Here is a 26,563-nt window from a genome sequence, read left to right on the forward strand (position 1 = left end):
TGGACAAATAATCAATTAAAATATTCACTTTTAATCACAAATAATTTTATTAGGACTTCTCTTATCCTTACTTCCTGTCCAGTGCCATAAATGCATAACAAGGCTGTTATGTCTAATCTTTTTACTTTATTCCATTCTTCATTTTGTTCCTAATCTTCCTAAAATTATATTTTGATTTGCCGTGTCATGGTCTAGAAGTCTCTTCACTGATTATTTTATCAACTAAAAATTACCTTTATACTTTTATAGGGCTCTACAATATGACTTCTCTATATATCTATATATTTCTTTCCCAGTATTGAGAATTGAACTGAGAGCCTAAAACATGTAAGGCAAGTGTGCTACCAAAGAGGTACAAACCAAACCCCCTTTACTAATTTTTAATTTTGAGACAGACGTTTGCTAAGTTACCCAGGCTGGGCTTAAACTTGAGGTCTTTCTGCTTCCGGCTCCTGAATAGCTGGGATCCTGTAGTAGACTTGTGCACCACCTTACCAGAGTCTCTGGGCAGTTTAACTTATTAATCAACAGTCAATTCTGTACCTAATCACTTTCTTACTTTTCTCTCATGTTTCATGCTAACACATATTTGCTAATATCTATGCTACCTGCTTCCCAGATAATGTACTTGCACTTACTTATAAAACAAACAAAAAACTTTGAAATTTGACCCTGTGGCATATTATATTAGACAACTTTATCTTCATGACTCTGATTGTACTCACCTGCATAACAATAACAATACCTATCTTACATGTTTTGAATGAAAGATGTGAAAGTAATAATACCTACAAATTTCATGAGATACTAATGTACTTAGAAGTTATAATTCCTACACTATATTCAAAAGTCCACATCAAAGTGTGTCTGTGTTAGAAAAAATCTTAAATTACTTAGGTTATTGCTTTGGAAACTTTTTTTCTCTTAAAGTAGACAGTAAGAGCAAGACTTTGAAAGGAAAGGAATCTAGGTTTTGTTATGAAGAATTCAAATCATCAGATTTAGAAGTTTTTGCTTCTATTTAACTCTGCTTGAACATTCTTATAAGATTTAATTACTTTCTGTAGATGGGCAATCTCAATTTCAAGTAGTTCTATTGGTCTGAAATATTTTACTTCTTATTTCAGGACAAACCTGTCTTTCTGTAATATCTATTCACTAGTTAAAATTAATGTTTGCTGATTCGTAAGACCAAAACAAAGCAACAACAATAGAAACAACCATAATAACAACAATCAGAATTTGTTTTTAGGCTTTTTGTGTGTGTGGTTGTGATACCACTGGTTATTGGTGATTAGTTCTGCTTCCCCACATGTTGAAGTTTGAACATTAGTGAAGTATGTTGAAGCAACCATATAAAGCAAGGTTTATTTAAAAGAGGGTAACAGACTTCTTCTTGAGGGAGAAGCGGCGGGGGGCATTGCTGGTATCCTGGTATCCCAAGAAGCAAGACTTTTTTATATGCCCTAGGCTTCCTTTGATCTTCTGATCTCTTTCCTACATCTTTCTCCCTCCTTCACAGGAGACTAGGCCCAGCTCTGTGGGATGCCAGAAAGTGGGAAATAGTTGGGCTGAAGCAGGAAGGGCAGAATGGAGCAGCCAAGGACACATTAACAATCTTAAAGTTTCCTATAGGAAGGGGAAATTCCTGGGACAGGTTACCTTAGCAACAGGTTGGAGCTGGGGGGAGTTCTTAATAAGAGTGCAGGAAGGGCTCTGAAAGAATTGACATTTCAGTCCCTCAGAGGACAGTCTCTAATTTGCTGGACTCACTCAAAATTGGCCTCCTTGATCTGACCTGACTTGATTTATACCTATCTATTCTGACTGACTTTCTAATTCTGGCTTCAGTCGTGGATGGACAGCATGGCTTTATTTTATGTGCTTATTTTTTAATGTGATGGTAAGGCTAGAACCCAGTGCCTCATGCATGCTAGGTCAGTGCTGTGCCCCTGAGCCCCAGCCCCAGCCCTAGGCTCTTTTATATAGTTGACTCACTCAGATAAAATCCTAAGTCATAAAAATGTTTTTCAGCTTTATATAAATGTTGATGAATAGTCTTGCCAATCTATCTTGGAAGAACTCATAAAAAGTTTTATCTATATTGTTTTTATATACATCTGATTTGATTTAAGTTTTTACCACAGGAAGGACTTGGTTTTGTTGTTCAAATACCAGTGAAGGCAGATTTAAAGACAGGTAGTTAGTGTAGCTAGGTAAATCAGGTCTGATGGAGAAAATAAAGTCTGATTTGATCCTGGGAAATCAGAAACTGCACCTGGGAGATTGGAATGTTAATGTCCTCAAAGCCTGGTCTATACTGCCTATCCTAAAGAATTGTTAATAAATCAACTCTGGAAAGGATGGGGAATTGCTAATTAATTTGCCCTGAGTCCCCTTCCTCCTGGGATCAATCTTCCCAGGCTCCTCCAGCCCACATGTTTTCCACCTTTTGTCCTTCCCACTTGCATCCTCCATTACATATGCAGGATGAGGGGAAATGAACCAGATAAAGGAGAAGAATGTAAAAGGACAAAGAAAACTTTAGATGTATAAATGGAATGGAACTTCCTCATCCCAGGGATTGAACTTTTGGGTCCCCTTCTCTGGAGAAGTCTATTCTACTATCCTTTAAATAAAGCTTCTTATATTCTATTCTATGTTATACTTTGGAGAAGTAGGACTACTCAAGGTAACCAGTAACCATAAGATCACCAACACAATCATTTATGAATTTATGGTTTGTGAAAATTTAATCATAATACATATTTCTGGTTTCTATTTTGATAGTTGACAAGAAGGTGTTCACTATCATAAATTTCTTGGTGAATGCTTCTTATTCCCTGTAAGGTAACTGCTGGGTGAAAATTTTGAGTGACAATGGGAGTAATGATATATTGTCATCTAAAACAATAATAAAACCCGTTAAGTATAAAAGCAAAAAGAAAATGAGAACATGAAGTATAAATAATAGATAATGACTGACATAAAATATATGTTATGTATCAGAAATTGTACTTTCGCTTTGTGGTGACTTCAATATGTTTTCACAGTAATATTTGTATAAATATAATTAATATTGCACCTTTACAAAATAAGAATCATTCTTCTGAATTAAAACAAATAAAAATTAGAGAAAATAAGAATCAAAGATTTGAACAGTTTTGAAGAGTTTAGGTAGTTCATTAATCATCATGTGTACAGTAACAAGACCGAGACTGAAGCTTACCTGTAAGTAAAATTAAGCAAAAAAGAGCATATACTTTTATTTCCTTCTTGCTGAAGTTAAATCTTGGTGAAGTTAAAATACTAAAACTTTATTTTGCAAATAATTGTCTTTTAGTAACTAAAACAATCAATATAATCATGCATATCACTTTACCTTTTATTAATAAATGTGAGTGATTTATAGACAATACCTAATTCTGTTAAATCATGTTAACACACATACATTGCTTGTGTATGATAGGATATGTACATATGGTACGTTCATATTTATGGTTGGTGTGTAATTTTTGTCAACACAGCATGTCAACACAGCATAAACCTATACACAAGGTAAATCTTAGTGGTCAATATTCTTCACTACTTATAATAATTTCTTATTTAATAAAATTACTTCAAATTTGTTAACAGCTAAAAAACAAATTACAAGTTACAGACATTTTCAAAGTCATAATATCTTCATATTTCATTTGAACATAGTTTTACTTTGAACTTCTTTAAAATAAAAATGGTATACTAAAATGGCTTTATTCTTTAAGAGAAAAAAAAATATGCTAAATTGTAACAAACTTTATAGTATATTGGGAAATACAGTGGCAAGCAAAGAAATGGACACATAAATTAAAGATAGTTCTTTGTGACAGTAATGTAACTGTCTAAACATTATTTTTATCTCCCTAAAGTATGAATCATCACATGTCCATGCTCATATAGGAAATACATTTGCATGAATTAACAAGTTGATGCTATAGATACTATGTTATAAAAGTTTATGCAGATGATCACAGTGTTATACAGGAATGTCTTTGAAATAAGATAAAAATACAGATGTAAAATATTGTATTATCTGTATATGAAAATATAAATATATTGTCAATAAACAAAATATAGTTAAACAAAGCATTTCCAAAATATGGTTAAATCAGTTTTCTTTCACCATAAAACAGAGCATGTGAGATGCTATGATGAAATAACTAGTTTTTCTAGTAGTGTTTTTTATAGACAGAATCAATCCTCTTATTTCTATAAAATTTCTATTCCAATTATTTAGCAGAATATGTGCTATTGAATATAATTCAATTTGCTAACAGAATTGATTTTAGACATACACTATGAATTACCTTGTCAGTTCACAATCTCATGAAAATGTGAGCATCTAAAAATGTGGGATTTCCACCCTTTCTGGAAAGCACAGCTGACCTTGAAGCACAATCTTTGTCAATGAGATATAAATAGATATGTTCTTACATAGACAAACTCTTAGCTAGTGTATTTCTTTTTGCCTTTGACTTAATTTCCCTTCCGGCTGTGTGGAATTCAATTCTAAATCTGTTCTGTTAGGTCAAGGTGGCATTTTCCATATGGGTAGAAGAAAAAAGGCTAAGGAACATGGGTCTCTACAGTAGAGCTTCTGAACCTGAATTTGACAATTAAACTATGATGTCTTATTTATATATTTATTTATATATTTGTCTGTACATAAAGATAAAACTTAAGAAACTAGAATAAGAAGAGCAATGGAAGTCTAGTGGAAGCAGAAGAAATCTTATAATAAAAACTGGAGCAAAAAATCATTACTATGGAGAAACAGAAAACCAATAAAAATATAAACAGAACCAAAACCTTGTCCTATGAAAATATCAGTAACATTGATAATCTTGTCTCCATGTTAAAAAGTGAAAGAAGAGAGAAGATACAAATTACTAATATTAGAAATAAAGACAGAGTCTGTATTCCTGACTCTGGTATTTTTATAAGTATAAAGATCAAAGATTATGAAAATTTTTGCCCATAAATTTGAAAACAGATGAAATGGACTGTATCCTTAAAAAACACAAACAACAAAAATTTAAGATAAATAAATAAATGCCTTGAAAATCCCAGTATTCATTAAACATACTAAATCAATAACTAAATATTTACAAAAGTATACAGCACCACTTCTGGTTATCAGTCTAGCATACAAGGAGCTTGAAAGTATTTACTCTATCTTAAGAACAAGTAAAAAACTGAAAAATCTTTTCTTACATTTATCAGAGAAGTGAATTCACAAGGAAAATTGCTACTCTCCAAATTGAAGTGATAGACAGGTAGATACAGAGAATCACAACTTGCCAAATAGAATTGACTAACAGAAATTTTTTGCAACAAAACATATCTGGTGAAGAAAAGCCCAGATCATAATTGATGAGTTGCTAGAGGCTCAGAGTGGGCAAGCCTGAAAGAGAAAACTCTGGAAGAACACTGTCATAGGACAGCCTTCATACTTTGTGAGTCTTACCTTTCAGTGTTCTAGGTCCTCAAAGTGAATATTAGGGAAAAATCCATGTATGATCTAGTAGGAGGAGCTACTATGAATTATTATGAAATACATTTTATTCTTCTTCGTAAAGCCTTTGCTCTGGAGAAAATATGCCAGAGCCTAAACAGCTGGGTTACTAGCAGAGTCAAACATACCTGGTAGACGTTAAAGACTCACTCTAACCCTATTTAGCTTTCCATGTGTGGGAAGAGAAATATCCAACTCCAGCCTTTTATAGTTTGTCACACTGAGGAAAGGAAAAATGTCATTCCATCACCTCTGCTAGCATGTTACGTGGGGAAAGAAAGTACAAAACTTTGAGCCCTTCCCCACATCTTGTCCCTCCTCATTTGGAAAGGAGATCAATTGACAAGCATATGTGAAAGTCAAGTTCAGGGAAACAGTTTCATGATAAGACTCAGACCCCTAGTATTGCTGTATGTGTATACATGGTCATATAACCAATGTGATTCTGCAACCTGTACCTGGAAAAATGAGAAATTATACCCCCTTTGATTCAAATGTATGATATGTCAGGATCATTATATTGTCATGAGCAACTAATAAAAAAAGAAAAAAAAAAGACTCAGACCAAACCATAAGACTCATGCTTTCTTCCTTAGGTGTCCTTGAATGCTTCTGCTCCTGTCAGACCTTTCCACTCCATTCTTAAAGGCTTCATTACATCAGGCCCATCTCTCAAGAAAAAATTACAAGAGCTTTTAAAATGTTAAATGCACAGTTTGAGGAGACTAAACTAGCACCAGGACCAAAGTCAATTACAACAGTAACAGTAGAATAATCAGACAAGAAATTTAAAACAATTATGTTTATATATGCTAAGGGCTTAAATGTAAAAAGTCAACAATATGCAAGGACTGAAAAAATAAAATAAGCAAGTAGATGAAAATTATAAGAAAGAATTATGGATAAAAACGAAAGATTAAAATCAGAATTACAGAAACAAAATAAAAAAAATGTTTTGGGCTCAGTAGAAGACTAGATATAACTGAAGAAAGAATTTCTGCTTGAGGAGATGACACTGAATTTCTGAAACAGAAAATCAAAATGAAAAAGTACTAGGGGGGGAAATACCTTATCAGGACAATAAAAGGCTGTGAGACAATTATAAAAAATGTAAATAAGTATATCAGAGCCTAACTTCTGGGATAAGAAAAAAGGAAAGCATACAAGCAATATTTGAAGCAAGAATGATTCAGAATTTCACCCAAAACAATGTTAGATTAAAAACCAGAGATTCAGGAATCTAAGAGAACACAAAACAAGATACATATCAAAACACTCTATTTAGGCCTATCCTATTTAAATTTTAGAATATCAAATATAAAGGAAAATCTTGAAAGAAGGTAGGGTATAAAATCATATTTCAATTCTCTTTAGAAACCATATAAGCAACAAGAAGAGTTTTTTTTTTCTTTCTTTCTTTCTTTTTTTTTTTTTTTTTGGTACCAAGGGATTGATATCAGGGACTCTTACCCACTGAGCTACATCCCCAGCCCATTTGTTATTATTTATTTACCTTTTAAAATTTTGAGACAAGTTCTCACTTTGTGAAGCTGGCTTTGAACATGTGTTACTCCTGTCTGCCTCACTAGCCCCTGGGATTCCAGCATGCATCATCATACCTGGCAAGAGTGGAGTTTTTCCAGGAAAAAAGAAAAAAAAAAAACACATCTGTAGAATTCTGTGCCTTGAAAAATTCTCTTTTCTAAAATGAAGATGATAATAAAGACTTTCTCACTTAATCAAAAATTAAAGGACTTTGTTCCCTTTACTTCTGCCTTGCAGTGATATTACAGAAGTTGCCCAGAGAGATAAGGAAATGATACAGTTCACAGACTCGATCTACAAAAAGAAAGAAAAAATATTAAAGAATGGATAAATAAATGTAAAATTAAAATTTTCTCTTATCCTTAAGTTATACCGGTATCCATTTATCTCTCTCTTCAGAATTGTGATTATGCATGCTTATGAGTACATATAGGTCTTTGTAGACATATATATAAATGAAAAGAATAACATCACTGATAAAAGAAACAGCAATAACAAATTAGGAATATTTAGTATAATCAGGTACTTAAATTACCTATGAAGTGCCACAGTATTATTTGAAAGTGGACTTAACTTAGCTGTAAATGCATATTACAAATTCTAGATCAATGGTCAAAGAAAGTTGTTAAAACAGTATATTTTCAATAGTAAGAAAGATGAGAAAATAAAATCACTTTCAGTATTTTAAAACAATTCTGAATTTCCATCACCATTCCCATTTTATTATATTAATCCATGTTGAGTAGCTATTTGGCACCAAATGTGAAAACTCATGTAAAAATAGCATTCTCAAAAGCATATCAGTTTAATTATTTTCATCAAATTCCCCAAATAAATCTGTTTCTTTGTACAAAAAAAAAGTCATAATAATTTCTATAATTTTGATGTAACTATCTGTAAGGGACCCTTTCTTTATGCATTTTTTTAAAATATTTGCTGAGAGCCACAGCTGAGCTAGAATAGCCCCTGGCATTTTGCCAATAGTATTGATTGACAGGCAAGGCATTACTATCAGCCTCAGCCTCTACTTTGCAGTTCTTAGGCTACTTTGGAGTTCTCATGGGGATTCCCGGGGATTCCCGAAGACTTCCATTGGTTGGGGAAGTGCAAGAGGAGGGATTTCCAGAGGATATTTCTGGCTGCTGGTTGCTAGAGGAACCTCGAGGTGTGGGAGGAGTTCCTGGGAGCCTGTGTGGAGCATGCAGGTGGAGTTCAGAAATAAAGTTTGTTCCTGCTTCAGTGGCTCATGATTTGTGCCCAGCCAGACTGCGGCAAATATTAACCCATGACCTACTATCTCATATGAAGCAAAATTGCTTTTTTGTCTTGCCCTAATATATTAGTTGTTTGCCATCTATTTAATTTAAAAAACAAAGAATGAAACCTTCTTTTATTTTTCTGCTCAGACATAATATATGCACTTTTGTTTTCTAAATTCATAAATAAATGTGATTATAAAACATCTTAGGTTTATTTTAAACTACACATAGTTTATAATTTTTATTTTCAATGTTTGGATGTTAAAATGTGTGAGGTGTCTTATTTTGAAACTTCACTAATTGATATCACACAAGAAGTAAATCTTAGTAACTTACAAAAAAAATTAAATATTTTTCAGGCTCATTCTATGAAATACCATACCACAAGCAAACTCTTTATTGCGCATCTTGCTCCAAGATTTAACTGTTGCAATCTAAAAGGTTAGGAAAATGATTAATGTACAATTTTTGCTCTTGTAGTTCATGAGTCCTTATAGTGTAATAGGAGGAGTAGTTATGGAAAGAATTCCATTTCAGGATTAGTTTCTTTGGTAAAGAAAGCTCTCCCTCCTTTTTTTGGAAATATGAACAAGTTTTCAAAAATAAAGAATACTATACCTTGTCATCTTCGCATTAAACTATTTAATAGCTTCTTAATTAGAAGTTGATAAAAATCTCACTTATATAGAATGTTAGGTTATGGAACTATATACCTCAAGTACAAAAAACATACAAGTACCTAGAGAATACCTGCAAATGAAAAACATGGTTCTTGAAACATATGTTAATATGTGACTGCCCAATGACTGAATTTTTTTTTCCCCATCACAGGAAGCAAAACTTCAAATACTGTACTCATTTTGACCCTGGCAAGTATCCAGAACAGGTTAGATTTGACCAATCAGACATGCATCTTAAGGTTTGAATTCTGAGGAGGACAGTATTCTAGAGTCAAGAGAGGGGCCAGCAACCTCCAATATTCAGATACCAGAGTTGTCATCAGGGGACAGTATGATCTCATTTTGGCGGTAAAAGGGCAGATATGAAGTATTCAAGAGCCATGGCAGCTGGATTAAGTTTTACTGTGATTATGGCCAAAATCCACCTCCTATATTTTCTTTCTTTTTGTTTATTTTCTGACTTTGTCTCTAGTTTCTCATAAATTCTGTTAGTTAGACAATATTAACTTATTATTTATTTATTAACAAAAAGTTAGCCTCAATAGTTTGTGTTTTGAAATCTGAGAACTTGCATGCTATAAATAAATAGATTACATCAGGAGTTTAAAATTCCTTTCTAAGGTCTGTAATTTTTTTTCACTTTTTTTTCTATAAATGTATGCATGCTTGAGTGCATTGATGCTGGGTCATGTTTTCTTATGCAATGATTGAAACTTTTAAATAGAACGTTATCTCAACAATAAATTATAAAATTTCTGTGAATAAGAACACCATTTCCTCCCTTTTTTAAAATTTTATTTTATTTCTTATGGTGCCAAATTTAGAAGTAATACTATGACAGTTATAGAGCGTCAGATGTGAGAAAGGCATTGTACTGGGACATACAAATTTATTATGGGACATACACATTTGGGACATACACATTTCCATAAGAGAAATGTCCTGATTTCAAAGGATTATATTCCCTGGTGAGATAACTACAGCAGAATAATCTAACACTCTACATGCCACAGTGTAGATTAATTTTGCAAATACGTTTTCTACTTATTTGATCCTCATCAAGGAAACAAAATGTTTTGTGATCCTATTGTCAATCTGTAATCACTAAGAATTATATAACACACAGTATATATACTGTGAATACATAAATTTACTATATAATTGTGAATTTCCAGTTTCTCCTTTTTTTCTGAATGCAAAACTTCTACATTTGTTTGTTATAAAATTTCATGGAATATTTTTCCTGCATGCTTCCACACTTGTGTAAAATTTCTGCTTAGCTACAGTTGTCAGGGACAGCCCCTCTAACACTAATGTGGAGGAAATTTCAAGACTAAATAAATCATGAAAATTTAGAGCAAATATCCATAGATGTGTGCATCTATACATTTAACAGTATTTGACACTTTAATTTTCCTGGGATAAATATACACAAATAAAATAAAATATCAACAGTGAATTAAGTATCATTTAATATTTTAAAATTAATATTAATAAAATAATTATAATCATTATACTATTTCATTATCTAGCTCTCTTTCTCTTTTTTCTCTGTTTTACGCATAATCCTAATCATAGAATATGTATTTAATTTCTTCAAGTGAATTTTAAATAGGGTCTTGAACTCTTGTAGACAGGTAAGTAGCCTCTATCACTTTATCTGTATAGATAATAGAGTGCTATAGATTTTTATAATTTTAGATTTCTCTAATAATAGATAACAATAATATATGGTGCTTATTTAAGCCCAAAATTGCATGTTAGATTCTGGAAAAAAAATACATTTAATAATATCTATTTTTATAATATATTTACAGAATAAAGTGGTCATTTGAATTTCTTTAAGTTTTTATTAATATTTGTAGGTGTAACCATCACATTACTTTTGAATGTTTATGCATATTTATTTCATAAACAAATTTATTTCATGAACAAATTTATTTCATAATCAAAAAATTTACTGCCAGAGAATAAATGTCTCTTTGAAAGGATATTGTGAATGATTTAAGCCTTTTTGAAAAATAAAAATAAAATTCTCAAAATTATTCCAATGGACAATATTTTGTAGCACTGAAAGTAGCCAATGGAAAGTTTTGGAGATATGAAGATTTATGCTGTAAAGAATATAATATATTTTATACAAAGGAAATATTTTGCTTTTATCCATATCACACGTATTTATTTTTACTCTGTTTATTTGAATTTTATAAATGATTTACTTTTACAAGTTAATGTAAGGAAAAATTCCACTTATTAGTTTACATTTACTGAATTAATAATTTTGAAATGTATTGCCAATCATAAAATATATAAAACTGAGTAGGACAGTAATAGCAAAACGTCTTAACTACAGTTCACTCCATCAAAATTTTATTTCTTTAAATAGAATTTGTAACTTACTACTGGAAAGAAATCTAAACTAAGGGGTTCAAAAGGAATGGGCAACCTCTTGGTTGGGTGATCTCTAAAACTGCCATGGTTACTTAAACACATATTAATTGATGAATTAACTATTTAATTTAGTAAGAAACAAAACCAAGAATAATATTAGTTGTATTTATTATTTTACCTGTGCCTTTTGCCTAATAGGCTTACATAGTTATATCAACCACTTTCAATCTACTGTGGAATAATATGGCAATAAAAAATGAGAAGAGGTATATTTTACAGCAGATTTAAATTTTAAATCTTTGGAAAGCAAAGGAGGAAGGGCAGAAAGACTACAGAAGCTACCATGAGCTTCATTTACTGTGATTTGTTTTCTTCTTGCTTAGTTATTTATGCATATTTGTTTTTATTAATTTCTTCAATGAAAATATTTTCAAATTCTTTGGTTTGTGTTTTACCTTGTTTTATAGTGACCTTTTCAACCTTAGGAAATATTTGTAAAATTTAAAAATCATTGACCTCAGAAAGAATATTTTTACCAACAGTCCTTGAGCAAACTTTCTCAGCAGAAATACAAATATATCTTTGAGACATTTTATTTGCTCTTATTCACAGTTGAATTCCAGATCTTGCAGGTAGTTAAATGGTAGTGGGAAAAAAATTAAATTTGGAATGCGAATGGGGGAATATTTTCTTTGTATTTTTGACTCACTTGAAGTTGTGTAGGTGAAATATCTTTGTCAATGACTCTTGGGTTTTGGAGGAATATCGAAATATCCTTTTTCTGATAAAGATATTTTAATAAGAACTTATTCTTGTGGATAACAATTTTTATGGACCAATGCTCAAGATAGATTTTTGGGAGATTTGTTTTTTTCTTTAGATATAACAAAGTGAATCTTACAAGATCATCAGTTCAGTATGTATTAAATTTAGAGATTTCATCCATCTTATTCTGTGGCTTTTCTAACTCAAACATAAAAAATAATATGCTTTTTATGAATCATTAAATCTCCCACTTAAGGGAAAATAGAACCATATGGTGTGTGTGTGTGTGTGTGTGTGTGTGTGTGCGCGCGCGCACACACACATTTACATGGCTAAATGTAAAGATAAAGGAAAACTCAAATTAATGTAACTATGAGAGTATTAAAATAATAAACCAGCTTAATTCAGATCTTGAATATAGTGCAAATTAATAGAACTTGGGGTATTTCATCATCCTTCCTGATATTGTTCATATCTTACTAGCATTTGGAGGCCGAGAAAATATGTTCCAGTAACAAATTAGATAGGTCATCTTTTCACAATTCAACTGTAGATTTTATCCAATGTTTTAGTGTTGAATAGAAGCCTTTGAGTTTAATAAGTTCATCATGAAATCACAATGAAATCATATCACACACATATTTATCCTGCTTTTTTGCCAAATATGACTGAGAGAGAATAGATTTAGATGGAGGTAGATGTATAAGTGTAAGTAGAGATTGGAGGAAGGGAAAAAGAGAAACGAGAAAGAAAATGAGAAATCAGAAAAATAAATAAACAAAAGAAGTAGAATATTATCTAATTCAAACAAAATCTTGAGCTCCACTACTTTAGAAGAGACAAGACATGAATAAAATACACATTCTTTCCAGATTTTGAGGTCCCAGGTTTTAGAAATTAAAGGAAAATTTGTATATCCCAAGGTGGTGATTCATGATGGTAATCTCAAGTAATCTGAAGGCAAAGATAAGAAGTTTACAATTTTGAGAACAATCCAAGCAATTTAACAAGATGATGTCTAAATAATAATAATAATAATAATAATAATAATAATAATAATAATAATAATAATAGTAGGCTCAGAGATGTAGTTCAGTGATAGAAAACTTGCTTAGCATATGTGAGACCCTGGGTTCAATCCCCAGTCCTGAAGAAACAAAATAAATGAATGAATGAATGAATGAATGAATGACTAGTTTTTAAAAAGAGTTTGTGAAATTATGAAAGGCAATTTTGTCTGTATGTGATTTTTCTCCCGAAAGTATGTCTCTAGAATTCAATACATGAATAAAATGAAAGTTCATTTTTATAACTAGTACAAAGGAGATACTCTTGAGCAAACTAGGTTTGTAAAAGAAATAAAATCAGTGAAGAAAATATCAGATATCCTGCCTCCCATCATATATCACATGTTCTCTTAATTAAAAGAAGGATTTTCCCTTTTTATGTTTGCATTTAATTCCTTTATTACTATCCATTTTTCCTCATTGACAAGTATTTTGTTTTTCAAGGACCAGACAGTTCCTTTTTAAGTTCAACAGTCTGTAAGGTTCAGAAACTCCTTATAAAAAGTAGTATTTCTAATCACCTAAATGTGATTAGAAATGATCCTTAAATGTCAAGTTGACTGAATAAAATCAGCTTATACCACTGAAAATGTGTGTTCTCTTCTGTCATCCTTCCATATCTGACAAGGTCAATAATGTCAAAGCTTCAGAGTTAAGATGGCTTCCCCCTCCCCACCCCCACCCCCGCCCACCACTGAACTACACAGCAGACAACCATAGGACATTGAGCATAATATTACATTGATTTGGAAAAAGTAAATAAATATAACTTTAGTATTAAATTTAAGATCTTTTATAAAACTCAAAACTTTAACCAGAATACAATGTTAGGAAGCAAAGAAAATAATATCAAATAAGGAACAAATTCCATTTTCAAAAACATAATACTTTGAAATCTTACACAAGTCATGATGATTTTATATATTTCACTATTTTAACTCTAGTTACCTGCATTCTCTAATGGCTTTGATTTTCCTATTATATATGCCAGTTCTGGTGTATGCATTGTAGTATCTTCCTAAACTTATACAAACAATAACACAAAGAGAAAGTCACAATTACATGATAGAAAACAGATTATAGATTATTATATGACTGGGGATGTGGCTCAAGCGGTAATGCACTCGCCTGGCATGCCCGGGGCGCTGGGTTATATCCTCAGCACCACATAAAATAAAATAAAGATGTTGTGTCCACTGAAAACTGAAAAATAAATATTAAAAAATTCTCTCTCTCTCTCTCTCTGTCTTTACAAAAAAAGAAAATAGATTATTATAGAAAACATGGACAAGTTTAATGGAAAAATGACTCAATTCACTTTTTACTATTTGCTTATTTGTCTATAAGTAGTGCTGGATATTGAACCTAGGACCAAGCACATGCTAGGCAATTTGTTAGGCAAACGATTTACCACTGAACTATAAGTCCAGTCCTAATTTTTAGTGTTTGTTTATCAAAGATTTGACACACCACCAACCTTTACCTTTATATAAATCATATATTTTTTCACATATGAACATTTCATTCTGAAATTGAGCCTGTAACTAAACTAGGCTTAAAGACTTCTAGTCCAGAAATAAAGAATCATGAATATTTAATTATACTTTCATATCTGCATTACATTGGAACTGTCCAAAGATACTGATTTAGAACATATGTCATCATTTAAAAACATGAAGAATAAATAAGGGTAGCTAGTGATTGGTAAATAAATTGCATACTAAGTTTTAAAAGGTTTCAATAAGGAAGAGATAAAAAATAAATAAAACTGCACCCTCTTTTAAGGCACAGTCAAATGGAAAAAAAATATTCACTTAACAGTGATAGCAGTACCCTTCAGATATATATTAACATTTAATCAAAGCCACTTACAGTGACCCAGTGATTCCAGATGTTCGGGTCCAGTAGGAGCATAGTATAATAACAGACAATTTTTAATAGAATATATTTAGATCTAGACTGAGATCTAGATAGACATATGTATATTAAATTAAAAGTACATAAGACAGTGCAAGATGGTGGTCAGCATGAGCTTCAATTTAAGATAAATAGTTGATAAAAAAAATATAAATGTCTTAGCAAATGATTAGATGAGATTCTAAAATCTACCTGCCTATTTTTTTATGAGTCCTTTTCCCTTGATAACTACATCTTACCTACCTCTGGACCTTGAACATGTGTCTGCCTTAGATGATCTTTCTCCTTTTATACCTCTTAGCATCACTAACTCATCCTTCAGATACTACCTTTACTCTAACTTTGCCAAGCCGCTCAGACTAAGTAAGGTACTGCAGCTACAGCAAGTCCCTAGTGTAGCTTTAAACTCTTGTCTTAAAATGGCTACAATAACCTTTGTCTCTTTTTATTAGTCATTCCAATGAATAATTATAGTTGTGTTCAAAAGTCTTTAAAAGTACTTTTGTACACTGAGAATATTTCTTGCTATATATTTTCACAGGCTTTAGGCTTGTCTTTAGCTAAGGTATTTAATACTTCACAAGAGTTATTTTCATAAACTATGATTTTGCCATGTATTTTTCAGCATCCTTTATGGAACTATTTCATCAGGTCTCCTTGGCAACTTGTAACAAAAAGTGCTGAAGTAGAAGACCCTGGTCTTATTTGATCCAGAAAATTTGCGCATATTTTGTTATTTCTAAACTTATACCATGCCCACTAAAATCACTATTGTACTTTGAATATGCCAGGTTAACTACATTATTACAACTAATATAACTCTAAACTATGAAAAGGATCATTAAAATTAGAGTCAGATATCTAAAAATTATAAAGACAATAAGAAATTCAGTTATGAAAATGTATGTGCATGCTATAATCCATATCAAATTTACATTTTTGTCACTCTAAAGGTACACTACAACTGTTTTATAATTAAACCTCTATGATTAATTTTTAGCAGTAACACTACAGTACATTCTTAGATTTTTGTTAGTGAGAGACTCCTGTACTCACCTGTGTGTTTTAAGAAGAATCTGCCTGCTGCAGATGTGGAACATGAACCTTTCTTTTTCTTTCTCTCTCTTTCATCCTAGTAAAAATGCTTTTGGGCACTCTGCTGAGTCCAAGTTAAATGCAAGAAGAAATGTGGAAGCTAAATCAGGTATTTTTGTTAAAACTGTGACTCTGAGAGCCCCATTAAGCTAGTGTATATATTTCTGAGTGTGTCAGTAGCAGAAAATGAGGGGAAAAAAAAGCTTCAACTTTCAGGAATTTGGCTGTTTTGTTTTAAGCCTATCACCCACAAAGTTTGCTTCAACAGTTGCAGATGTGTTTTCTCTCCTCCCTGGGCTTGGATAATCTTCTTAACTAGCTGGAAATCCAGGATAGATAAAGTTATTCCCAGCCGCAGAGGAGAGGCCACTCAGCTCCTTGGAGAATGTGGCCAGGCTAATCCCATTCTCCTTCAGGAATACTGGATTTGGTTCCAGCTTTGGTCTCCAGCCCCAGAAGAGCTACACAGACAAGCATCAGGACTTCCCAAAGGGGAAATGAGTCTCTCCAAGGGACTCATGGTTGCACTTGTATTGTACTGGTGACCTGTGCAGGGAATTTGGGGGTGAGGTGTATCACTGAGAAAGGGGTGAGGGTATAGTTATATCTTGCTTCAAAGCTTTTAAATATTTAGATGTGCAATATATGAAACCCCTTACATGACCCTGAACATTTAGAGATGAGTCTGGTTAATATGCTTGATACTTTTATTATTACTTTAGTTTCACCATAAGCAAGCAGACAAAAATAATTTACTAATACAAAGTTGAAACATGGGAGGTAATTACTTAACTTGAAAATAAATTAATATCATGACAAGATTAAGTAAATTCAAGAAAGTGTGCAAGTCAAACATAAAAAGTTGATCATGGATTAGATTTTTAAAATGGTTTTAAATTAGTATGTCTAAGCAGGAGTACATAAGAAAGGGTTAATATGTACATATATGTGTGTTGTGCATATAGTATATACTGTAGTTGTGTAAATAAATATAAATGGGAATGACTAATGCAATCAGATAAGGAATAAAAATAGATCTTTATAAGCATTTGGATTAATATTGGAAAACTCTTACAAAAATTTCAGTTGAAGGCATGATGTATAAATAGACCAATATATGGATGACTAAGTTAAATCCAAAACTAAAATATTTTAATATTTCTCTTGGATCTTAAGTTTATCTTTGGAAAAAAGGGACTAATTTTTACTTATGATATCTAGAAAGTACTATCTGCTGGCACATAATCAAAAACTTTAAACATATCTCTGTTTGGGTTCTGAGAGTAAGCAAATATTGTGGAAATTATCAACATGTAATGTTTCTTCTAAATTACTTTGACGCTCCTGAGCAGTTTCTATAGACTGAGTCTGAGGCGCAGTTAGATTTGATCAAATCTATTTTATTTATTAATGCTCATCACACTTTAGACTCATGACCTAATTCTAAGTCCTAATGGAGTCTACACTCAAGGGTCCAAGATACTTACCTTTGACATGTCTTAAGTCTGGTTCGCTAGAATTTGATCTAGGCCAGAGGAGTCTAGTGCAGGGAGGACAATAGTGAAGGAGCTCTCAGTCTGGTCTCTCTGTCTGGGTCCTGTTAGTCCCATCAGCCCCCAGAAATCTGGATTTTAAGTCCTAGTTCAGTTGTGCTTGTAGCTGATAACTGGGTGAGGTCTGGGTTGTACCTAGTTACACGTATGTATAGATTCTTACATCATTAACTTAAGTCTCTCTAAGTTTTGCAGTCTAAGTTCTGCAGTTCACATTACATCATGGGCACATTGCTAATATACATTCACTATTCAATTAATACACATTCACTAATTAAAATAGTCAACCATCAATAATCCCATAATATGTCTGGTACTTGTATTACTCCCATCTCTCTTTAGTTATCCAAATAAGGGTGTTATAGAGAAAAAAAATATTATTTAACATTTGAATTTCTTCAATACATAGCGAAAACATAGGAACTTGACAGAATTATTATTTCATTAAGTATTAGGGTTCTCTGAATCTTATAAAGTAATTTAATAAATTCAGATGAAAAACACTTGTCAATATTGCCCAATGTGGGGACATCAGAAACAAAGCTTGAATTTCTTATTTAACCTTAAGCGTTTAAAGGTCACAAAATAATGAATAGGTGATAAACTAGCCATATACTAAAAAAAGTTTGGTGTCTTAATAAATGAAATTTGCTAAGGCTGTCAATAATATTGTTTAAATTTAAGGAAAAGTAAAATATGAACCAATTATTAATGTAAAAACATTACTAAAGATTTCACTAAAGTATTATTCTGAATTTTGAATTTTAAATACTAAATTATTGTGTTGCCTTCAAATACAGTACCAGGCTTGAGCTCAGATAGAAAAAAAGAATAGATTTGGAATTATAAAACTATTGACTACTTTGCATCCTATTGTTCACTTGGTGGGCATTCTTCAGTGGCTGAATTTGCTTTCTGAGTCACTGCTTTCATTGCTACATCACACTTCTGAAAGAATAGTCAGACTGGATTAGCTCTGTTAATTCACTCTGTTTTACAACCTCATTTCTCAGAGTAAAGATTCAGAACAAACATGTACTCAGTACTGAGTTGGCAAAAGAAAGCACTTGACTTGTTTTTCTAGAGTCACCCTCTATCTATCTACCCAGATCTCTGTTTCACCTTTACATCTGATAGGCATCCAATTTTCCACGGAATAAACAAATAATTCCTCTATACTTAAAGAACATTTAATTTGAAATATCATGTACTATTAAATTAACCTTGGGAATTTCATAGCTGCTGAAACATCAATCTAATCTAAATATATTTACTTCTTTCATTAAGGGATATTTAGATGTTTGTTTAAAAAAATTATTACATGTTTTTCAAAAGACAGATACATTCTCATTTTTGTACTTCTGTCCTATTCTCTAATGAACAGCTTGTAATGACACACTTCACTATTTGGTGAAATTATTATGCACCTAATATTATCAAGATATATGAAAACTTTGAGAACTGCATCAATTCCTGTAGCCTAGGAGTTAATAAATTCAGGTGAAAAACATTTGTTAATATTTGTTTCCTGTAAGAACTCTGAATTATCAAGAATCAATAAATAACACTAACAGTTTTATGAAGGTGTTTTATACAGAAGGACAAGAAAGCTGAGTGTGCTGGACCCTCAAACAGTTAAATTTTCATTTTATATAGATGTTATAAGTACTGAAAGATTTTTTCTAAAAAATAGCCTGATGGACTTTAATGTCAGGCAAAGCTATTTAGCTTTTATTTGACAAAATAAGTGATAACCTAAAGGTCTTTGAGGAAGGAAAACGAAACAATCAAAAATGTACTTGAAGTAGAATAATTCACATTTAAGTCAATTATGCCTCTTTTGTGGGGGAAGGTAGGGGTGCTGGGAGAGAGAAGGAGTGGAAAGTAGAGAGTGTGCAAACGTAGAAATCACTGAAGAAGTATGTTCAGCTTACTATAAAAATTAGCATTTATATATTAAATTTAAATGATCAACTGTTTTTTTTACTACTCCAATTTTAGTTCTTTTCAAAATGATAATGCCCTTTTTATATTTCCATTTCCAATAACAAGACAAAACCTGAAAAAGAATAAATTCCTATAAAAAGCTTGTAAAATGAACTAAGGGAGGAGAATAAATATAATGTCTTTGAAATTTTGAATTTAAATGAATATAAAGGTGAAAATAAAACAAATAATCCTAGACAATTGAAGGTACAGCAAAAAAAAATGATCATTTGAAATCAAATGGCGCATGCTTAGGGTTATGCTTTGTAACACTGGTCCATTGCCTCTTTCTATAGGCAAGATTTTTGTGAGCCAAATTATGTATCAATAAATGTCAGAAAAACACACATGCATGCAATGTGCATATAATTGCCCAGTGATAAATGTGGATTGGAAATGCTCAAATTATCTGCAGAGAATTTAAAACAGAAATAAATTTGGCTAAAATTCAGTTTGCTTTTTATTGTCACTACGCAGCTTGCACAATGCAAGTGCTGAAATATTTCTATAAAATACAGTCAGGGCAGCTCTCTCTCTCACTGCCCATTCCTTTACACTTACATCACGGTAGTAGTTTTACTTCAAAAATATTAGAACAATTCGTTTCCTGTAAGAACTTGGATTTAACAAGAAACAATAAATAATACCAACAATTTTATGAAGGTGTTGTATACAGTGAGAAAAAAACCACTAATTTTTACTGTGAGGTTGAGGGATTTTTAACCAACTAAAAGTCATAAAACTTCTACTCAAGTGAAAAAATCGAACATTCACACACAAACGAGCATACCTTTTAATCAAACAACTCACTCTTTCCCAAAGTTCACCACCATCTAGATTTTTCAAAACATAAATTTTGCCCATATTTTGAACTTTATTAAATAGGAAACATATGCTGTATTTTTATTTCTTTTCTTTTGTCATAATTTTATTTGATGTGCCATTCTTAGGTTCGATTTTATGCTTTTGAGATTCAACCATTTATGTTTTTTGTATAGCTGCAGTTCATATTTTTTTTTCAATGCTGTATAGCAACACATAAATACAATACACTTGACACTGGAGTACTTTCAAATTTAAGGTCATTAGAATTATGCTACTATAAAAATATACAGCTTTCAGTGCATATGTACACTCATTTTATTGGTTATATAACCTATGAATTAAGATGGATCCCAGACTGTTTATGGTGGGTACTACATTATAGTACAAAGTAGTTCTAGAGTACTTAGATTAATATATACTCCCAGTAGCACCGAAAACATTCTTATTTATCCTTCTTCTCACCAGCATACAGTTTTGTCAGTGAGCATATAAAATTATATTATTGCAGAAATGTTTTGCATTTAACTGGAGATTAGTGCAATTGAAATTCTATTCAATTTCTAATGAATATCATGTATTCTTTATTACAAATTCTCTGTTCAGATACCTTGGGTGTCTACATTATAAAAAGTGGTGCATAAGAAGTTTTTAAAAGGATGAGCATCTGTTTGAGGAAGGATCAGAAAATATTTTTCTTTCACTGTAGGTCATATAATGTTACAATTTTTACTGTTTTTTGATGAAAATTGAAATAAAATCTACTGTGGCAGTAGGTTCTTCATAGTAAATTTTTTTTTCTGTTTAATTAGCTTTTTTTTAATATTTAATACCTTAAAATAGTCCTCTGATATGTTCCAGAAAGTGTAATGTCTTACCTCATCTTTAAATATACTTTCCTCTAGAACTAATTACTTTGTATATACATATCTTGAGGGAATGAAGATAAAAATTTATTTGAATGCAACATTAACCCAGAACCATTTATTAAAAAGACTTTTTAATATAATGTTATGCAATGATACTGTGTGTCTGTATTTATATTCATCTATTAGGGTTTGTTATGAACTTTGTTATTTTATATTTAATTAATTATTCTTGCAAGAAGTCTGTAGTCTGAATATTTAATATTTTATACTGACTTTAAAATATTAGGCAGTAATAAGCCCAAGTTTTCATATGTGTCTTGAACATTTTTTAAAATTTGGAGTTTTTCTTTAGTTTTGATTTTTCATTATTGAGTCAAAATTTTCTGTTAATTTTTTAGATTTTGTTAGATTAAATCCTAGGTACTTTTATGCTATGAAATTGATTTTTTTGACATTTGCTTTGTAAACAATAATTTTATGAGCATATTTTCTAATTGTGATAATATTTCCTTTCATTTTTAGAAGTTTTTCTTTGCACACAATTTTATTACCCCCAAGCATTGAAAATGTTTGCTTTTAGGACTCATTGATATAAAGACTATCAAAATTTCATTGTTTATTTCATTGATGAGAATCTACTGAGCAGTGCTGAAAAGCGAGATGTCAGTAATCATAATCATTACACCCCTCTCTCCTCACCTTTCTCCTTTCATCATACTTTTAGGAAACTTATTCTTAATTTTAAAGTTTTTAATTTGCTTGGATTTGTTGTATGTATTAATGTGTTTCAGTCTTGAGTGTTGTTTATTCTAGAACTAATTTAATTTGGCTCCACAATTGAGGTAATGCTCTTCTGAGATTTCTATCCATTGTCCTTTGCATTTTGCAAATTTTCCATCTGGCCTTGGGTGTGCTTGGAGAATGATTCTTCTCTTTTTTCTTTTTTCCTTTCCTTTTTTTTTTTTTTTTTTTTGGCAGGGTGGGGGGGGGCGGTGGTTGCCAAGGGAATGTTATTTCCTATTTACCTGATATTGGGTATTTTCTGAAACATGCTATTAAATATGGGAGTACTTAATACATAATAATGTCCTTTTGTTAATTCACATTTGTTTGATTCCCTACTTGTTACATATAAAATGTTTTTCAAAACTTAATTATGAGCTGGTCATCTTGGCCAGCAAACTGTAACCCCAGAGACTTTGGAAGTTGATGCAGGAGGATCTCAAATTCAAAGCCAGTCTCAGCAAATTAGTGAGGCCCAAAGTAATTTAGCAAGACTTTGTCTCCTAAACAAAATCAAAAGAGCTGGGGTTGTATCTCAATGGTTAATAGTCTCTGGGTTCAAACCCTAGTATCAAAATACAAAACTTTATTTATTTTGAAGTCATATTCCTTCATATTTCTAAACATGCAAAATGCTAATAAAAAGAAAAAATATTTTGGATATGTTTTCTGACAAAGCTCATGTTTTACAAGCAAGTTATAAAAGTAGAGGCATCATCATTTGGGATAATGATCCATAGAATAGAAGTTTAAAATTAAATTTAAGAATAATCTTGATATAATGATGAGGACAAAAATTTGTTGATTTCATAAGTCATTAGAGAGATTAAAAATATGTATGTGTAAATTTAGCTAAAGAAATTAAAATTAATTGAGTTATTATTTATATCATTTCAGATTTAATGATAAGTGCTAAATTATTTTATTTTATAGAAATATATGAAATAATGTGATTATTGTTCATATTTGACTGAGGGATAAATTATTTTAAAGAATCAAATAATCCAATCTTTGTTTTAAACCCAAGTCATCTAACAAAGCCAATTATTTTCTTAATAGTGTGCTTTTCAGGTTATAAATAAACATTCATTAAAACTTTGAACTTAAATTAATATCATTGTTTTCTATTACAAATTTTTATGTTGGTATTTATTTGTAATGTTTAATTTATACTAAAATATGTACTTTTAAATATAATTCTTAATGGATGTGAATAAAACAAGAATATTTACCTGTTCAATGGAGATATTTGGAACTCCAGGATCTTTATTGAAGTTCTTCCCAGAAAACACTCTAATAATAATTAATATACTAAAATATCTATGAAGATACTTGTTTTAATATTCATATGTAACATATATACATATGAATGTGTGTATATATATATATATATATATATATATATATATAAAACTTATTCTACTACTTTATTGAGCAATATTTCTCCTATTCATTTTTTGACAAAGATGTTGGTCAAGTGGTCATGCATATCACATAATTCATAATATGTTCTTTTTGTGTGAAACTTCATTCCACCAAACTAAAGTTTATTAAAATTAATGTTTTGTTTCCTGTATCAATGTATTAATTTAGAAAACATGTTCAATGTGTCAGAGTTTAATCCACATTTTTCCATTAATCCATATTGAATTTATCATCAGTTTTTAATTATGAGTAAGTATTCATCCATTCTCTTGTCCTTGAGCATTTAATTTTTAGTTATTCTGTATAAATTTTTTGACATTTCAGCTGTGTCTTTTGCAGGACACAAATGTTCATTGTTTTTTAATGTACATGCAAAATGAAACAATCTGTCATAGGGTTGATGTCTAGTTTCAGTAGATACTTCCAAGTAAGTTCTGAAAAAGTTTTGTGCAATTTAATATTCACTCCAGAACCCTACTAACATTTAGTCTTAACACTCTGATTTTTACCATTTTCATTAATATAAAATAGCATACCATTTTAAAATGATTTAATATTAATTCTGGATTAAGTGATATTGAGCAACATTTTTGTTCTGATTCACAATTGTATTATTTTGTGAAGTTGCTTTTTAGATGTTTTGATCTTTTAATTTTCCAATTTGTTTTATTTTTATTATTAATTTTAATAGTTCTTTCTAGATTATAGATACAAAATAACATCCATATTTCAAATACTGCCTCTCAAATTTACCTAAAGTTTTTTATTTATAATAAGTGGTACTTTACCAAATTTTATGTTTATGTTTAATTTTTTTTTTGTTTATTTGTTTTGTTTTGTTTTTTAATAACATAAGAAATATTTCCCAAAAGGGAGATCAATAGATTTAAAGGAAGGGATTCTGGGAAGCAAGAAGGGGAGAGAAGTACTGGGTATTGAAATGGAGCAAATTAAGTTTCATTCACTTTTGAACATGTCAAAATGACATCAACTATTATTATGTGCAACTGTAATGATTAACAAAAACATTAAAAAATATTTTTCTACCTACACATTAAAAAACTAGTTCCCTACTGGTAAGGTCATGCAGAAATTGTTTTCTTCCTTAAATGCAGAATTTTTACAAAAGAAAAATCCTGTTGAGATTTTTAAATGAAATTACATCATATTTATAATTCAATTTTCAGAAAACAGTCTTAAATAAATCTAATTTTTTTAAAGTATTAACATAATATATTTCTATTTGTTGGTCTTATTTAATTTCTCCAAAATGATGGTTTTTGTTATAATTGTCTTGTGCTTGCTTAATTCATTCCCAGGTATTTAATAGTTGTCAACTTCATTTTAAATTGTATATTTTTTTTCAATTTAACTCCCCAATATGTGTGTTACTGGTGTGCACAAAGACAAATGATTAATTTGAGAATTACTATTATTATTCATGACATTGCTAAAAATATACTAGCTTTAGTAGTTTGCATTTTATTTTAATTTTCTAAGATCATCATGATAATTATACATATAGATAACTTTATTTATTTTTAATCATTAAGTGAAGTGTTTTCTTATATAATTGTACTGGTTAGTATCTTTAGTACAATGTTTATTGGAACTGATAAGAATGATTTCTTTATCTTTCTTCTAAATGAGAATGATTAGTTCACTTACCTTAATGAAAAAATAAGATAGTAGGACTCAACCTTAAAAATCTTGATTTTTTGTTTTCTACTTTTTTTCAAGATTTATGCCTTTGTTTGAATCTTTCTGTTTTACAATTTAACTTTGCTTCCTTTATTGAATTTTTTAGCTGTACATCTATTTTTAGCACTTGGTAAAGTATTAAAATATATGTATTTAACTCAATCTAGGTTATTCAAATTTTTATTTTGCCAGAACATATGTGAAGAAATTAAAATAGCACAGTGCGTTTATTCACCAATGCACTTTAGTGTTGTGCTCACATGCTTTAATTATGGATATGTTATAATCCTCATCATAAATTGTACCCCCTTAATGGATAGTTATTTAAATAAATAATAATTATCTGGAACACTATATTTACCATGTTTAGTGCTCTACATTAATTTTTTCTTGTCAAATTCCCACTGTGATATTATTGTCTTTCACCTTGAAAACTTAATCTGGTATTAATTTTAGGATTGTTCCACTGATAACAAACTAATGTACCTTTTATGTATTTGGAAAAGTCATTATATCAACTTAATATACCATAAAAATTTTGATCTGGATATTGAAAAATTGATTATTGATTGTTTGCTTTTCTTATTTTTAAAATATCATCTTTTATCTTCTAGATTCCACTGTTTCTAATTATAAATACGGTGTTTCATTGTTCTCATCATGATGACTTTTTATATTTATTTTTCTGAAATTTGATTATGATATGCAGCACTTCAAATCTGTACATGTCCTGCTTTGTTTTTATTAAGATAATTCTTTCCTTAGATTTCTGTTGTTCATGAGATTTGAAAAAGCTCAGAAAATTTTAGTTCTTATCAATTTAAATAAGTATTTTAATAGTTCTCTCTTTTCCTCTCTTATTGTTACATAAATTATGATATGTCAGGCCCTTTGATTATTATACAGATCTCAGATAATTTGTGGATTCACATTCTTCTGAATAATTGTTCAACAATGTATGATTCCTCATTTTTTATTTATTATTTATTTAATATTTTTTTATTTTTGAAAATTGCCATTCTGACTGGAGAGAGAGAAAATCTTAATGCAGTTTTGACTTGCATTTTCCTTCTTTCCTAGGCTTGTTGAACATTTTTCCATAAATTTGTGAACCATTTGTGTTTCTGCTTTTGAGAAATGTCTGTTTAGTT

This window comes from Ictidomys tridecemlineatus, chromosome 1 (assembly GCF_052094955.1).
Source record: "Ictidomys tridecemlineatus isolate mIctTri1 chromosome 1, mIctTri1.hap1, whole genome shotgun sequence".
In the NCBI taxonomy this organism is placed as follows: domain Eukaryota; kingdom Metazoa; phylum Chordata; class Mammalia; order Rodentia; family Sciuridae; genus Ictidomys; species Ictidomys tridecemlineatus.